Source organism: Lactuca virosa, chromosome 1 (genome assembly GCF_052849685.1).
Source record: "Lactuca virosa cultivar CGN04683 chromosome 1, Lactuca_virosa_CGN04683_v6, whole genome shotgun sequence".
In the NCBI taxonomy this organism is placed as follows: domain Eukaryota; kingdom Viridiplantae; phylum Streptophyta; class Magnoliopsida; order Asterales; family Asteraceae; genus Lactuca; species Lactuca virosa.
Window position 1 is genome coordinate 262,050,450 of NC_136426.1, and position 12,119 is coordinate 262,062,568.

The 12,119-nt window shown below is 47.9% G+C and overlaps 35 non-coding genes across 35 annotated transcripts; all 35 read left to right on the forward strand.

Annotated features, from left to right (window-relative positions):
• Positions 1 to 141: 141 nt before the first annotated feature.
• Positions 142 to 260, forward strand: LOC145137191 (5S ribosomal RNA). Its single transcript, XR_013720937.1, has one exon. It is a non-coding gene; the product is annotated as a 5S ribosomal RNA (ribosomal RNA).
• A 220-nt stretch (positions 261 to 480) lies between these two features.
• Positions 481 to 599, forward strand: LOC145146777 (5S ribosomal RNA). Its single transcript, XR_013727704.1, has one exon. It is a non-coding gene; the product is annotated as a 5S ribosomal RNA (ribosomal RNA).
• Positions 600 to 819: 220 nt separating this feature from the next.
• On the forward strand, positions 820 to 938 carry LOC145155678 (5S ribosomal RNA). The gene has a single exon (XR_013736107.1). It is a non-coding gene; the product is annotated as a 5S ribosomal RNA (ribosomal RNA).
• A 229-nt stretch (positions 939 to 1,167) lies between these two features.
• LOC145155689 (5S ribosomal RNA) lies at positions 1,168 to 1,286 on the forward strand. Its single transcript, XR_013736118.1, has one exon. It is a non-coding gene; the product is annotated as a 5S ribosomal RNA (ribosomal RNA).
• A 230-nt stretch (positions 1,287 to 1,516) lies between these two features.
• On the forward strand, positions 1,517 to 1,635 carry LOC145146907 (5S ribosomal RNA). Its single transcript, XR_013727830.1, has one exon. It is a non-coding gene; the product is annotated as a 5S ribosomal RNA (ribosomal RNA).
• A 226-nt stretch (positions 1,636 to 1,861) lies between these two features.
• LOC145152835 (5S ribosomal RNA) lies at positions 1,862 to 1,980 on the forward strand. The gene has a single exon (XR_013733359.1). It is a non-coding gene; the product is annotated as a 5S ribosomal RNA (ribosomal RNA).
• A 225-nt stretch (positions 1,981 to 2,205) lies between these two features.
• LOC145155700 (5S ribosomal RNA) lies at positions 2,206 to 2,324 on the forward strand. Its single transcript, XR_013736129.1, has one exon. It is a non-coding gene; the product is annotated as a 5S ribosomal RNA (ribosomal RNA).
• Positions 2,325 to 2,542: 218 nt separating this feature from the next.
• LOC145149597 (5S ribosomal RNA) lies at positions 2,543 to 2,661 on the forward strand. Its single transcript, XR_013730452.1, has one exon. It is a non-coding gene; the product is annotated as a 5S ribosomal RNA (ribosomal RNA).
• A 219-nt stretch (positions 2,662 to 2,880) lies between these two features.
• LOC145145556 (5S ribosomal RNA) lies at positions 2,881 to 2,999 on the forward strand. Its single transcript, XR_013726522.1, has one exon. It is a non-coding gene; the product is annotated as a 5S ribosomal RNA (ribosomal RNA).
• A 219-nt stretch (positions 3,000 to 3,218) lies between these two features.
• LOC145155711 (5S ribosomal RNA) lies at positions 3,219 to 3,337 on the forward strand. Its single transcript, XR_013736140.1, has one exon. It is a non-coding gene; the product is annotated as a 5S ribosomal RNA (ribosomal RNA).
• A 219-nt stretch (positions 3,338 to 3,556) lies between these two features.
• LOC145145097 (5S ribosomal RNA) lies at positions 3,557 to 3,675 on the forward strand. The gene has a single exon (XR_013726088.1). It is a non-coding gene; the product is annotated as a 5S ribosomal RNA (ribosomal RNA).
• Positions 3,676 to 3,900: 225 nt separating this feature from the next.
• Positions 3,901 to 4,019, forward strand: LOC145144868 (5S ribosomal RNA). Its single transcript, XR_013725869.1, has one exon. It is a non-coding gene; the product is annotated as a 5S ribosomal RNA (ribosomal RNA).
• Positions 4,020 to 4,246: 227 nt separating this feature from the next.
• LOC145152836 (5S ribosomal RNA) lies at positions 4,247 to 4,365 on the forward strand. Its single transcript, XR_013733360.1, has one exon. It is a non-coding gene; the product is annotated as a 5S ribosomal RNA (ribosomal RNA).
• A 228-nt stretch (positions 4,366 to 4,593) lies between these two features.
• On the forward strand, positions 4,594 to 4,712 carry LOC145155723 (5S ribosomal RNA). Its single transcript, XR_013736152.1, has one exon. It is a non-coding gene; the product is annotated as a 5S ribosomal RNA (ribosomal RNA).
• A 232-nt stretch (positions 4,713 to 4,944) lies between these two features.
• Positions 4,945 to 5,063, forward strand: LOC145141305 (5S ribosomal RNA). Its single transcript, XR_013722593.1, has one exon. It is a non-coding gene; the product is annotated as a 5S ribosomal RNA (ribosomal RNA).
• Positions 5,064 to 5,291: 228 nt separating this feature from the next.
• Positions 5,292 to 5,410, forward strand: LOC145155734 (5S ribosomal RNA). Its single transcript, XR_013736163.1, has one exon. It is a non-coding gene; the product is annotated as a 5S ribosomal RNA (ribosomal RNA).
• Positions 5,411 to 5,638: 228 nt separating this feature from the next.
• On the forward strand, positions 5,639 to 5,757 carry LOC145155745 (5S ribosomal RNA). The gene has a single exon (XR_013736174.1). It is a non-coding gene; the product is annotated as a 5S ribosomal RNA (ribosomal RNA).
• Positions 5,758 to 5,988: 231 nt separating this feature from the next.
• Positions 5,989 to 6,107, forward strand: LOC145155756 (5S ribosomal RNA). The gene has a single exon (XR_013736185.1). It is a non-coding gene; the product is annotated as a 5S ribosomal RNA (ribosomal RNA).
• A 230-nt stretch (positions 6,108 to 6,337) lies between these two features.
• Positions 6,338 to 6,456, forward strand: LOC145155767 (5S ribosomal RNA). Its single transcript, XR_013736196.1, has one exon. It is a non-coding gene; the product is annotated as a 5S ribosomal RNA (ribosomal RNA).
• A 219-nt stretch (positions 6,457 to 6,675) lies between these two features.
• On the forward strand, positions 6,676 to 6,794 carry LOC145145098 (5S ribosomal RNA). The gene has a single exon (XR_013726089.1). It is a non-coding gene; the product is annotated as a 5S ribosomal RNA (ribosomal RNA).
• Positions 6,795 to 7,019: 225 nt separating this feature from the next.
• Positions 7,020 to 7,138, forward strand: LOC145155536 (5S ribosomal RNA). The gene has a single exon (XR_013735971.1). It is a non-coding gene; the product is annotated as a 5S ribosomal RNA (ribosomal RNA).
• Positions 7,139 to 7,367: 229 nt separating this feature from the next.
• Positions 7,368 to 7,486, forward strand: LOC145140420 (5S ribosomal RNA). Its single transcript, XR_013722164.1, has one exon. It is a non-coding gene; the product is annotated as a 5S ribosomal RNA (ribosomal RNA).
• Positions 7,487 to 7,717: 231 nt separating this feature from the next.
• LOC145144518 (5S ribosomal RNA) lies at positions 7,718 to 7,836 on the forward strand. Its single transcript, XR_013725528.1, has one exon. It is a non-coding gene; the product is annotated as a 5S ribosomal RNA (ribosomal RNA).
• Positions 7,837 to 8,065: 229 nt separating this feature from the next.
• Positions 8,066 to 8,184, forward strand: LOC145155778 (5S ribosomal RNA). The gene has a single exon (XR_013736207.1). It is a non-coding gene; the product is annotated as a 5S ribosomal RNA (ribosomal RNA).
• A 229-nt stretch (positions 8,185 to 8,413) lies between these two features.
• Positions 8,414 to 8,532, forward strand: LOC145155790 (5S ribosomal RNA). The gene has a single exon (XR_013736218.1). It is a non-coding gene; the product is annotated as a 5S ribosomal RNA (ribosomal RNA).
• A 229-nt stretch (positions 8,533 to 8,761) lies between these two features.
• On the forward strand, positions 8,762 to 8,880 carry LOC145146908 (5S ribosomal RNA). Its single transcript, XR_013727831.1, has one exon. It is a non-coding gene; the product is annotated as a 5S ribosomal RNA (ribosomal RNA).
• A 226-nt stretch (positions 8,881 to 9,106) lies between these two features.
• LOC145152837 (5S ribosomal RNA) lies at positions 9,107 to 9,225 on the forward strand. Its single transcript, XR_013733361.1, has one exon. It is a non-coding gene; the product is annotated as a 5S ribosomal RNA (ribosomal RNA).
• Positions 9,226 to 9,448: 223 nt separating this feature from the next.
• On the forward strand, positions 9,449 to 9,567 carry LOC145155801 (5S ribosomal RNA). Its single transcript, XR_013736229.1, has one exon. It is a non-coding gene; the product is annotated as a 5S ribosomal RNA (ribosomal RNA).
• A 219-nt stretch (positions 9,568 to 9,786) lies between these two features.
• On the forward strand, positions 9,787 to 9,905 carry LOC145148065 (5S ribosomal RNA). The gene has a single exon (XR_013728966.1). It is a non-coding gene; the product is annotated as a 5S ribosomal RNA (ribosomal RNA).
• A 219-nt stretch (positions 9,906 to 10,124) lies between these two features.
• LOC145153497 (5S ribosomal RNA) lies at positions 10,125 to 10,243 on the forward strand. Its single transcript, XR_013734002.1, has one exon. It is a non-coding gene; the product is annotated as a 5S ribosomal RNA (ribosomal RNA).
• Positions 10,244 to 10,462: 219 nt separating this feature from the next.
• On the forward strand, positions 10,463 to 10,581 carry LOC145145099 (5S ribosomal RNA). The gene has a single exon (XR_013726090.1). It is a non-coding gene; the product is annotated as a 5S ribosomal RNA (ribosomal RNA).
• Positions 10,582 to 10,806: 225 nt separating this feature from the next.
• Positions 10,807 to 10,925, forward strand: LOC145144869 (5S ribosomal RNA). Its single transcript, XR_013725870.1, has one exon. It is a non-coding gene; the product is annotated as a 5S ribosomal RNA (ribosomal RNA).
• Positions 10,926 to 11,152: 227 nt separating this feature from the next.
• Positions 11,153 to 11,271, forward strand: LOC145152839 (5S ribosomal RNA). Its single transcript, XR_013733363.1, has one exon. It is a non-coding gene; the product is annotated as a 5S ribosomal RNA (ribosomal RNA).
• Positions 11,272 to 11,499: 228 nt separating this feature from the next.
• On the forward strand, positions 11,500 to 11,618 carry LOC145155812 (5S ribosomal RNA). Its single transcript, XR_013736240.1, has one exon. It is a non-coding gene; the product is annotated as a 5S ribosomal RNA (ribosomal RNA).
• Positions 11,619 to 11,851: 233 nt separating this feature from the next.
• On the forward strand, positions 11,852 to 11,970 carry LOC145155823 (5S ribosomal RNA). The gene has a single exon (XR_013736251.1). It is a non-coding gene; the product is annotated as a 5S ribosomal RNA (ribosomal RNA).
• The last annotated feature ends 149 nt before the right edge of the window (positions 11,971 to 12,119 follow it).

Here is a 12,119-nt window from a genome sequence, read left to right on the forward strand (position 1 = left end):
TGGGCTCCGCTTCATGGTTGATGGTCTTCGTATTTTTGGAACGGAGCTGATCGGTCACGTGGGTCCCACGCCTCGCGTACGAAAACAAAGGAGGTTCTGCATCTTTTAAGACATAAAAGCAATAAGCATGGATAGTATTTCCGGTGCGATCATACCAGCACTAATGCACCGGATCCCATCAGAACTCCGCAGTTAAGCGTGCTTGGGCGAGAGTAGTACTAGGATGGGTGACCCCCTGGGAAGTCCTCGTGTTGCACCCCCCTTTTTCGTTGTCCGTTTGCGTTTTTTTAGATTTCACGTGCGGTTTTTTTTTTCTTTCTTGCTATTTCTATGCTCGGGTGGCCTCCGCTTCATGGTTGAAGGTTTTCGTATTTTTGGAACGGAGCCGATCGGTCACGTGGGTCCCACGCCTCGCGTACTAAAACAAAGGAGGTTCTGCGTCTTTTAAGACATAAAAGCAATAAGCATGGATAGTATTTTGGGTGCTATCATACCAACACTAATGCACCGGATCCCATCAGAACTCCGCAGTTAAGCGTGCTTGGGCGAGAGTAGTACTAGGATGGGTGACCCCCTGGGAAGTCCTCGTGTTGCACCCCCTTTTTCGTTGTCCGTTTGCGTTTTTTTAGATTTCACGTGCGGTTTTTTTTTTTCTTTCTTGCTATTTCTATGCTCGGGTGGCCTCCGCTTCATGGTTGAAGGTTTTCGTATTTTTGGAACGGAGCCGATCTGTCACGTGGGTCCCACGCCTCGCGTACGAAAACAAAGGAGGTTCTGCGTCTTTTAAGACATACAAGCAATAAGCATGGATAGTATTTCGGGTGCGATCATACCAGCACTAATGCACCGGATCCCATCAGAACTCCGCAGTTAAGCGTGCTTGGGCGAGAGTAGTACTAGGATGGGTGACCCCCTGGGAAGTCCTCGTGTTGCACCCCCCTTTTTCGTTGTCCGTTTGCGTTTTTTTAGATTTTACGTGCGGTTTTTTTTTGTTTTTTTTTCTTTCTTGCTATTTCTGTGCTCGGGTGACCTTCGTTTCATGGTTCATGGTCTTCGTATTTTTGGAACGGAGCCGATCGGTCACGTGGATCCCACGCCTCGCGTACGAAAACAAAGGAGGTTCTGCGTCTTTTAAGACATACAAGCAATAAGCATGGATAGTATTTCGGGTGCGATCATACCAGCACTAATGCACCGGATCCCATCAGAACTCCGCAGTTAAGCGTGCTTGGGCGAGAGTAGTACTAGGATGGGTGACCCCCTGGGAAGTCCTCGTGTTGCACCCCCCTTTTTCGTTGTCCGTTTGCGTTTTTTTAGATTTTACGTGCGGTTTTTTTTTTGTTTTTTTTTCTTTCTTGCTATTTCTATGCTCGGGTGGCCTCCGCTTCATGGTTGATGGTTTTCGTATTTTTGGAACGGAGCCGATCGGTCACGTGGGTTCCACGCCTCGCGTACGAAAACAAAGGAGGTTCTGCGTCTTTTAAGACATAAAAGCAATATGCATGGATAGTATTTCGGGTGCGATCATACCAGCACTAATGCACCGGATCCCATCAGAACTCCGCAGTTAAGCGTGCTTGGGCGAGAGTAGTACTAGCATGGGTGACCCCCTGGTAAGTCCTCGTGTTGCACCCCCTTTTTTCGTTGTCCGTTTGCGTTTTTCTAGATTTTACGTGCGGTTTTTGTTTGTTTTTTTTTTCTTGCTATTTCTATGCTCGGGTGGCCTCCGTTTCATGGTTCATGGTCTTCGTATTTTTGGAACGGAGCCGATCGGTCACGTGGGTCCCACGCCTCGCGTACGAAAACAAAGGAGGTTCTGTGTCTTTTAAGACATACAAGCAATAACCATGGACAGTATTTCGGGTGCGATCATACCAGCACTAATGCACCGGATCCCATCAGAACTCCGCAGTTAAGCGTGCTTGGGCGAGAGTAGTACTAGGATGGGTGACCCCATGGGAAGTCCTCGTGTTGCACCCCCCTTTTTCGTTGTCCGTTTGCGTTTTTTTAGATTTTACGTGCGGTTTTTTTTTTTTTTTCTTTCTTGCTATTTCTATGCTCGGGTGGGCTCCGCTTCATGGTTGATGGTCTTCGTATTTTTGGAACGGAGCTGATCGGTCACGTGGGTCCCACGCCTCGCGTACAAAAACAAAGGAGGTTCTGCATCTTTTAAGACATAAAAGCAATAAGCATGGATAGTATTTCGGGTGCGATCATACCAGCACTAATGCACCGGATCCCATCAGAACTCCGCAGTTAAGCGTGCTTGGGCGAGAGTAGTACTAGGATGGGTGACCCCCTGGGAAGTCCTCGTGTTGCACCCCCCTTTTCGTTGTCCGTTTGCGTTTTTTTAGATTTCACGTGCGGTTTTTTTTTCTTTCTTGCTATTTCTATGCTCGGGTGGCCTCCGCTTCATGGTTGAAGGTTTTCGTATTTTTGGAACGGAGCCGATCGGTCACGTGGGTCCCACGCCTCGCGTACGAAAACAAAGGAGGTTCTGCGTCTTTTAAGACATAAAAGCAATAAGCATGGATAGTATTTTGGGTGCTATCATACCAACACCAATGCACCGGATCCCATCAGAACTCCGCAGTTAAGCATGCTTGGGCGAGAGTAGTACTAGGATGGGTGACCCCCTGGGAAGTCCTCGTGTTGCACCCCCCTTTTTCGTTGTCCGTTTGCGTTTTTTTAGATTTCACGTGCGGTTTTTTTTTCTTTCTTGCTATTTCTATGCTCGGGTGGCCTCCGCTTCATGGTTGAAGGTTTTCGTATTTTTGGAACGGAGCCGATCGGTCACGTGGGTCCCACGCCTCGCGTACGAAAACAAAGGAGGTTCTGCGTCTTTTAAGACATAAAAGCAATAAGCATGGATAGTATTTTGGGTGCGATCATACCAACACCAATGCACCGGATCCCATCAGAACTCCGCAGTTAAGCGTGCTTGGGCGAGAGTAGTACTAGGATGGGTGACCCCCTGGGAAGTCCTCGTGTTGCACCCCCCTTTTTCGTTGTCCGTTTGCGTTTTTTTAGATTTCACGTGCGGTTTTTTTTTCTTTCTTGCTATTTCTATGCTCGGGTGGCCTCCGCTTAATGGTTGATGGTCTTCGTATTTTTGGAACGGAGCTGATCGGTCACGTGGGTCCCACGCCTCGCGTACGAAAACAAAGGAGGTTCTGCGTCTTTTAAGACATACAAGCAATAAGCATGGATAGTATTTCGGGTGCGATCATACCAGCACTAATGCACCGGATCCCATCAGAACTCCGCAGTTAAGCGTGCTTGGGCGAGAGTAGTACTAGGATGGGTGACCCCCTGGGAAGTCCTCGTGTTGCACCCCCCTTTTTCGTTGTCCGTTTGCGTTTTTTTAGATTTCACGTGCGGTTTTTTTTTCTTTCTTGCTATTTCTATGCTCGGGTGGCCTCCGCTTCATGGTTGAAGGTTTTCGTATTTTTGGAACGGAGCCGATCGGTCACGTGGGTCCCACGCCTCGCGTACGAAAACAAAGGAGGTTATGCGTCTTTTAAGACATAAAAGCAATAAGCATGGATAGTATTTCGGGTGCTATCATACCAGCGCTAATGCACCGGATCCCATCAGAACTCCGCAGTTAAGCGTGCTTGGGCGAGAGTAGTACTAGGATGGGTGACCCTCTGGGAAGTCCTCGTGTTGCACCCCCCCTCCCTTTTTCGTTGCCCGTTTGCGTTTTTTTAGATTTTACGTGCGGTTTTTTTTTTCTTTCTTGCTATTTCTATGCTCGGGTGGCCACCGCTTCATGGTTGATGGTTTTCGTATTTTTGGAACGGAGTCGATCGGTCACGTGGGTCCCACGTCTCGCGTACGAAAACAAACGAGGTTCTGCGTCTTTTAAGACATAAAAGCAATAAGCATGGATAGTATTTCGGGTGCGATCATACCAGCACTAATGCACCGGATCCCATCAGAACTCCGCAGTCAAGCGTGCTTGGACGAGAATAGTACTAGGATGGGTGACCCCCTGGGAAGTCCTCGTGTTGCACCCCCCCTTTTTCGTTGTTCGTTTGCGTTTTTTTAGATTTTACGTGCGGTTTTTTTTTGTTTTTTTTTTCTTGCTATTTCTATGCTCGGGTGGCCTCCGTTTCATGGTTCATGGTCTTCGTATTTTTGGAACGGAGCCGATCGGTCACGTGGGTCCCACGCCTCGCGTACGAAAACAAAAGAGGTTCTGTGTCTTTTAAGACATACAAGCAATAAGCATGGACAGTATTTCGGGTGCGATCATACCAGCACTAATGCACCGGATCCCATCAGAACTCCGCAGTTAAGCGTGCTTGGGCGAGAGTAGTACTAGGATGGGTGACCCCATGGGAAGTCCTCGTGTTGCACCCCCCTTTTTCGTTGTCCGTTTGCGTTTTTTTAGATTTTACGTGCGATTTGTTTTGTTTTTTTTTCTTTCTTGCTATTTCTATGCTCGGGTGGCCTCCGCTTCATGGTTGATGGTTTTCGTATTTTTGGAACGGAGCCGATCGGTCACGTGGGTTCCACGCCTCGCGTACGAAAACAAAGGAGGTTCTGCGTCTTTTAAGACATAAAAGCAATAAGCATGGATAGTATTTCGGGTGCGATCATACCAGCACTAATGCACCGGATCCCATCAGAACTCCGCAGTTAAGCGTGCTTGGGCGAGAGTAGTACTAGGATGGGTGACCCCCTGGGAAGTCCTCGTGTTGCACCCCCCTTTTTCGTTGTCCGTTTGCGTTTTTTTAGATTTTACGTGCGGTTTTTTTTTTTGTTTTTTTTTTCTTTCTTGCTATTTCTATGCTCGGGTGACCTTCGTTTCATGGTTCATGGTCTTCGTATTTTTGGAACGGAGCCGATCGGTCACGTGGGTCCCACGCCTCGCGTACGAAAACAAAGGAGGTTCTGCGTCTTTTAAGACATACAAGCAATAAGCATGGATAGTATTTCGGGTGCGATCATACCAGCACTAATGCACCGGATCCCATCAGAACTCCGCAGTTAAGCGTGCTTGGGCGAGAGTAGTACTAGGATGGGTGACCCCCTGGGAAGTCGTCGTGTTGCACCCCCTTTTTCGTTGTCCGTTTGCGTTTTTTTAGATTTTACGTGCGGTTTTTTTTTGTTTTTTTTTCTTTCTTGCTATTTCTATGCTCGGGTGGCCTCCGCTTTATGGTTGATGGTTTTCGTATTTTTGGAACGGAGCCGATCGGTCACGTGGGTTCCACGCCTCGCGTACGAAAACAAAGGAGGTTCTGCGTCTTTTAAGACATAAAAGCAATAAGCATGGATAGTATTTCGGGTGCGATCATACCAGCACTAATGCACCGGATCCCATCAGAACTCCGCAGTTAAGCGTGCTTGGGCGAGAGTAGTACTAGGATGGGTGACCCCCTGGGAAGTCCTCGTGTTGCACCCCCTTTTTTCGTTGTCCGTTTGCGTTTTTTTAGATTTTACGTGCGATTTTTTTTGTTTTTTTTTCTTTCTTGCTATTTCTATGCTCGGGTGGCCTCCGCTTCATGGTTGATGGTTTTCGTATTTTTGGAACGGAGCCGATCGGTCACGTGGGTTCCACGCCTCGCGTACGAAAACAAAGGAGGTTCTGCGTCTTTTAAGACATAAAAGCAATAAGCATGGATAGTATTTCGGGTGCGATCATACCAGCACTAATGCACCGGATCCCATCAGAACTCCGCAGTTAAGCGTGCTTGGGCGAGAGTAGTACTAGGATGGGTGACCCCCTGGGAAGTCCTCGTGTTGCACCCCCCCTTTTTCGTTGTCCGTTTGCGTTTTTTTAGATTTTACGTGCGGTTTTTTTTTTGTTTTTTTTTCTTTCTTGCTATTTCTATGCTCGGGTGCCCTTCGTTTCATGGTTCATGGTCTTCGTATTTTTGGAACGGAGCCGATCGGTCACGTGGGTCCCACGCCTCGCGTACGAAAACAAAGGAGGTTCTGCGTCTTTTAAGACATACAAGCAATAAGCATGGATAGTATTTCGGGTGCGATCATACCAGCACTAATGCACCGGATCCCATCAGAACTCCGCAGTTAAGCGTGCTTGGGCGAGAGTAGTACTAGGATGGGTGACCCCCTGGGAAGTCCTCGTGTTGCACCCCCCTTTTTCGTTGTCCGTTTGCGTTTTTTTAGATTTTACGTGCGGTTTTTTTTTGTTTTTTTTTTCTTTCTTGCTATTTCTATGCTCGGGTGGCCTCCGCTTTATGGTTGATGGTTTTCGTATTTTTGGAACGGAGCCGATCGGTCACGTGGGTTCCACGCCTCGCGTACGAAAACAAAGGAGGTTCTGCGTCTTTTAAGACATAAAAGCAATAAGCATGGATAGTATTTCGGGTGCGATCATACCAGCACTAATGCACCGGATCCCATCAGAACTCCGCAGTTAAGCGTGCTTGGGCGAGAGTAGTACTAGGATGGGTGACCCCCTGGGAAGTCCTCGTGTTGCACCCCCCTTTTTCGTTGTCCGTTTGCGTTTTTTTAGATTTCACGTGCGGTTTTTTTTTCTTTCTTGCTATTTCTATGCTCGGGTGGCCTCCGCTTCATGGTTGAAGGTTTTCGTATTTTTGGAACGGAGCCGATCGGTCACGTGGGTCCCACGCCTCGCGTACGAAAACAAAGGAGGTTATGCGTCTTTTAAGACATAAAAGCAATAAGCATGGATAGTATTTCGGGTGCTATCATACCAGCGCTAATGCACCGGATCCCATCAGAACTCCGCAGTTAAGCGTGCTTGGGCGAGAGTAGTACTAGGATGGGTGACCCTCTGGGAAGTCCTCGTGTTGCACCCCCCCTCCCTTTTTCGTTGCCCGTTTGCGTTTTTTTAGATTTTACGTGCGGTTTTTTTTTTCTTTCTTGCTATTTCTATGCTCGGGTGGCCACCGCTTCATGGTTGATGGTTTTCGTATTTTTGGAACGGAGTCGATCGGTCACGTGGGTCCCACGTCTCGCGTACGAAAACAAACGAGGTTCTGCGTCTTTTAAGACATAAAAGCAATAAGCATGGATAGTATTTCGGGTGCGATCATACCAGCACTAATGCACCGGATCCCATCAGAACTCCGCAGTCAAGCGTGCTTGGGCGAGAGTAGTACTAGGATGGGTGACCCCATGGGAAGTCCTCGTGTTGCACCCCCCTTTTTCGTTGTTCGTTTGCGTTTTTTTAGATTTTACGTGCGGTTTTTTTTTGTTTTTTTTTCTTTCTTGCTATTTCTATGCTCGGGTGGCCTCCGCTTCATGGTTGATGGTCTTCGTATTTTTGGAACGGAGCCGATCGGTCACGTGGGTCCCACGCCTCGCGTACGAAAACAAAAGAGGTTCTGTGTCTTTTAAGACATACAAGCAATAAGCATGGATAGTATTTCGGGTGCGATCATACCAGCACTAATGCACCGGATCCCATCAGAACTCCGCAGTTAAGCGTGCATGGGCGAGAGTAGTACTAGCATGGGTGACCCCCTGGGAAGTCCTCGTGTTGCACCCCCCCTTTTTCGTTGTCCGTTTGCGTTTTCTTAGATTTTACGTGCGGTTTTTTTTTGTTTTTTTTTTCTTTCTTGCTATTTCTATGCTCGGGTGACCTTCGTTTCATGGTTCATGGTCTTCGTATTTTTGGAACGGAGCCGATCGGTCACGTGGGTCCCACGCCTCGCGTACGAAAACAAAGGAGGTTCTGCGTCTTTTAAGACATACAAGCAATAAGCATGGATAGTTATTCGGGTGCGATCATACCAGCACTAATGCACCGGATCCCTTCAGAACTCTGCAGTTAAGCGTGCTTGGGCGAGAGTAGTACTAGGATGGGTGACCCCCTGGGAAGTCCTCGTGTTGCACCCCCCTTTTTCGTTGTCCGTTTGCGTTTTTTTAGATTTTACGTGCGGTTTGTTTTTGTTTTTTTTTCTTTCTTGCTATTTCTATGCTCGGGTGGCCTCCGCTTCATGGTTGATGGTTTTCGTATTTTTGGAACGGAGCCGATCGGTCACGTGGGTTCCACGCCTCGCGTACGAAAACAAAGGAGGTTCTGCGTCTTTTAAGACATAAAAGCAATAAGCATGGATAGTATTTCGGGTGCGATCATACCAGCACTAATGCACCGGATCCCATCAGAACTCCGCAGTTAAGCGTGCTTGGGCGAGAGTAGTACTAGGATGGGTGACCCCCTGGGAAGTCCTCGTGTTGCACCCCCCTTTTTCGTTGTCCGTTTGCGTTTTTTTAGATTTTACGTGCGGTTTTTTTTTGTTTTTTTTTCTTTCTTGCTATTTCTGTGCTCGGGTGACCTTCGTTTCATGGTTCATGGTCTTCGTATTTTTGGAACGGAGCCGATCGGTCACGTGGGTCCCACGCCTCGCGTACGAAAACAAAGGAGGTTCTGCGTCTTTTAAGACATACAAGCAATAAGCATGGATAGTATTTCGGGTGCGATCATACCAGCACTAATGCACCGGATCCCATCAGAACTCCGCAGTTAAGCGTGCTTGGGCGAGAGTAGTACTAGGATGGGTGACCCCCTGGGAAGTCCTCGTGTTGCACCCCCCTTTTTCGTTGTCCGTTTGCGTTTTTTTAGATTTTACGTGCGGTTTTTTTTTGTTTTTTTTTCTTTCTTGCTATTTCTGTGCTCGGGTGACCTTCGTTTCATGGTTCATGGTCTTCGTATTTTTGGAACGGAGCCGATCGGTCACGTGGGTCCCACGCCTCGCGTACGAAAACAAAGGAGGTTCTGCGTCTTTTAAGACATACAAGCAATAAGCATGGATAGTATTTCGGGTGCGATCATACCAGCACTAATGCACCGGATCCCATCAGAACTCCGCAGTTAAGCGTGCTTGGGCGAGAGTAGTACTAGCATGGGTGACCCCCTGGTAAGTCCTCGTGTTGCACCCCCTTTTTTCGTTGTCCGTTTGCGTTTTTCTAGATTTTACGTGCGGTTTTTGTTTGTTTTTTTTTTCTTGCTATTTCTATGCTCGGGTGGCCTCCGTTTCATGGTTCATGGTCTTCGTATTTTTGGAACGGAGCCGATCGGTCACGTGGGTCCCACGCCTCGCGTACGAAAACAAAGGAGGTTCTGTGTCTTTTAAGACATACAAGCAATAACCATGGACAGTATTTCGGGTGCGATCATACCAGCACTAATGCACCGGATCCCATCAGAACTCCGCAGTTAAGCGTGCTTGGGCGAGAGTAGTACTAGGATGGGTGACCCCATGGGAAGTCCTCGTGTTGCACCCCCCTTTTTCGTTGTCCGTTTGCGTTTTTTTAGATTTTACGTGCGGTTTTTTTTTTTTTCTTTCTTGCTATTTCTATGCTCGGGTGGGCTCCGCTTCATGGTTGATGGTCTTCGTATTTTTGGAACGGAGCTGATCGGTCACGTGGGTCCCACGCCTCGCGTACAAAAACAAAGGAGGTTCTGCATCTTTTAAGACATAAAAGCAATAAGCATGGATAGTATTTCGGGTGCGATCATACCAGCACTAATGCACCGGATCCCATCAGAACTCCGCAGTTAAGCGTGCTTGGGCGAGAGTAGTACTAGGATGGGTGACCCCCTGGGAAGTCCTCGTGTTGCACCCCCCTTTTTCGTTGTCCGTTTGCGTTTTTTTAGATTTCACGTGCGGTTTTTTTTTCTTTCTTGCTATTTCTATGCTCGGGTGGCCTCCGCTTCATGGTTGAAGGTTTTCGTATTTTTGGAACGGAGCCGATCGGTCACGTGGGTCCCACGCCTCGCGTACGAAAACAAAGGAGGTTCTGCGTCTTTTAAGACATAAAAGCAATAAGCATGGATAGTATTTTGGGTGCTATCATACCAACACCAATGCACCGGATCCCATCAGAACTCCGCAGTTAAGCGTGCTTGGGCGAGAGTAGTACTAGGATGGGTGACCCCCTGGGAAGTCCTCGTGTTGCACCCCCCTTTTTCGTTGTCCGTTTGCGTTTTTTTAGATTTCACGTGCGGTTTTTTTTTCTTTCTTGCTATTTCTATGCTCGGGTGGCCTCCGCTTCATGGTTGATGGTCTTCGTATTTTTGGAACGGAGCTGATCGGTCACGTGGGTCCCACGCCTCGCGTACGAAAACAAAGGAGGTTCTGCGTCTTTTAAGACATACAAGCAATAAGCATGGATAGTATTTCGGGTGCGATCATACCAGCACTAATGCACCGGATCCCATCAGAACTCCGCAGTTAAGCGTGCTTGGGCGAGAGTAGTACTATGATGGGTGACCCCCTGGGAAGTCCTCGTGTTGCACCCCCCTTTTTCGTTGTCCGTTTGCGTTTTTTTAGATTTCACGTGCGGTTTTTTTTTCTTTCTTGCTATTTCTATGCTCGGGTGGCCTCCGCTTCATGGTTGAAGGTTTTCGTATTTTTGGAACGGAGCCGATCGGTCACGTGGGTCCCACGCCTCGCGTACGAAAACAAAGGAGGTTATGCGTCTTTTAAGACATAAAAGCAATAAGCATGGATAGTATTTCGGGTGCTATCATACCAGCGCTAATGCACCGGATCCCATCAGAACTCCGCAGTTAAGCGTGCTTGGGCGAGAGTAGTACTAGGATGGGTGACCCTCTGGGAAGTCCTCGTGTTGCACCCCCCCTCCCTTTTTCGTTGCCCGTTTGCGTTTTTTTAGATTTTACGTGCGGTTTTTTTTTTCTTTCTTGCTATTTCTATGCTCGGGTGGCCACCGCTTCATGGTTGATGGTTTTCGTATTTTTGGAACGGAGTCGATCGGTCACGTGGGTCCCACGTCTCGCGTACGAAAACAAACGAGGTTCTGCGTCTTTTAAGACATAAAAGCAATAAGCATGGATAGTATTTCGGGTGCGATCATACCAGCACTAATGCACCGGATCCCATCAGAACTCCGCAGTCAAGCGTGCTTGGACGAGAATAGTACTAGGATGGGTGACCCCCTGGGAAGTCCTCGTGTTGCACCCCCCCTTTTTCGTTGTTCGTTTGCGTTTTTTTAGATTTTACGTGCGGTTTTTTTTTGTTTTTTTTTTCTTGCTATTTCTATGCTCGGGTGGCCTCCGTTTCATGGTTCATGGTCTTCGTATTTTTGGAACGGAGCCGATCGGTCACGTGGGTCCCACGCCTCGCGTACGAAAACAAAAGAGGTTCTGTGTCTTTTAAGACATACAAGCAATAAGCATGGACAGTATTTCGGGTGCGATCATACCAGCACTAATGCACCGGATCCCATCAGAACTCCGCAGTTAAGCGTGCTTGGGCGAGAGTAGTACTAGGATGGGTGACCCCATGGGAAGTCCTCGTGTTGCACCCCCCTTTTTCGTTGTCCGTTTGCGTTTTTTTAGATTTTACGTGCGATTTTTTTTGTTTTTTTTTCTTTCTTGCTATTTCTATGCTCGGGTGGCCTCCGCTTCATGGTTGATGGTTTTCGTATTTTTGGAACGGAGCCGATCGGTCACGTGGGTTCCACGCCTCGCGTACGAAAACAAAGGAGGTTCTGCGTCTTTTAAGACATAAAAGCAATAAGCATGGATAGTATTTCGGGTGCGATCATACCAGCACTAATGCACCGGATCCCATCAGAACTCCGCAGTTAAGCGTGCTTGGGCGAGAGTAGTACTAGGATGGGTGACCCCCTGGGAAGTCCTCGTGTTGCACCCCCCCTTTTTCGTTGTCCGTTTGCGTTTTTTTAGATTTTACGTGCGGTTTTTTTTTTTGTTTTTTTTTTCTTTCTTGCTATTTCTATGCTCGGGTGACCTTCGTTTCATGGTTCATGGTCTTCGTATTTTTGGAACGGAGCCGATCGGTCACGTGGGTCCCACGCCTCGCGTACGAAAACAAAGGAGGTTCTGCGTCTTTTAAGACATACAAGCAATAAGCATGGATAGTATTTCGGGTGCGATCATACCAGCACTAATGCACCGGATCCCATCAGAACTCCGCAGTTAAGCGTGCTTGGGCGAGAGTAGTACTAGGATGGGTGACCCCCTGGGAAGTCCTCGTGTTGCACCCCCCTTTTTCGTTGTCCGTTTGCGTTTTTTTAGATTTTACGTGCGGTTTTTTTTTGTTTTTTTTTCTTTCTTGCTATTTCTATGCTCGGGTGGCCTCCGCTTTATGGTTGATGGTTTTCGTATTTTTGGAACGGAGCCGATCGGTCACGTG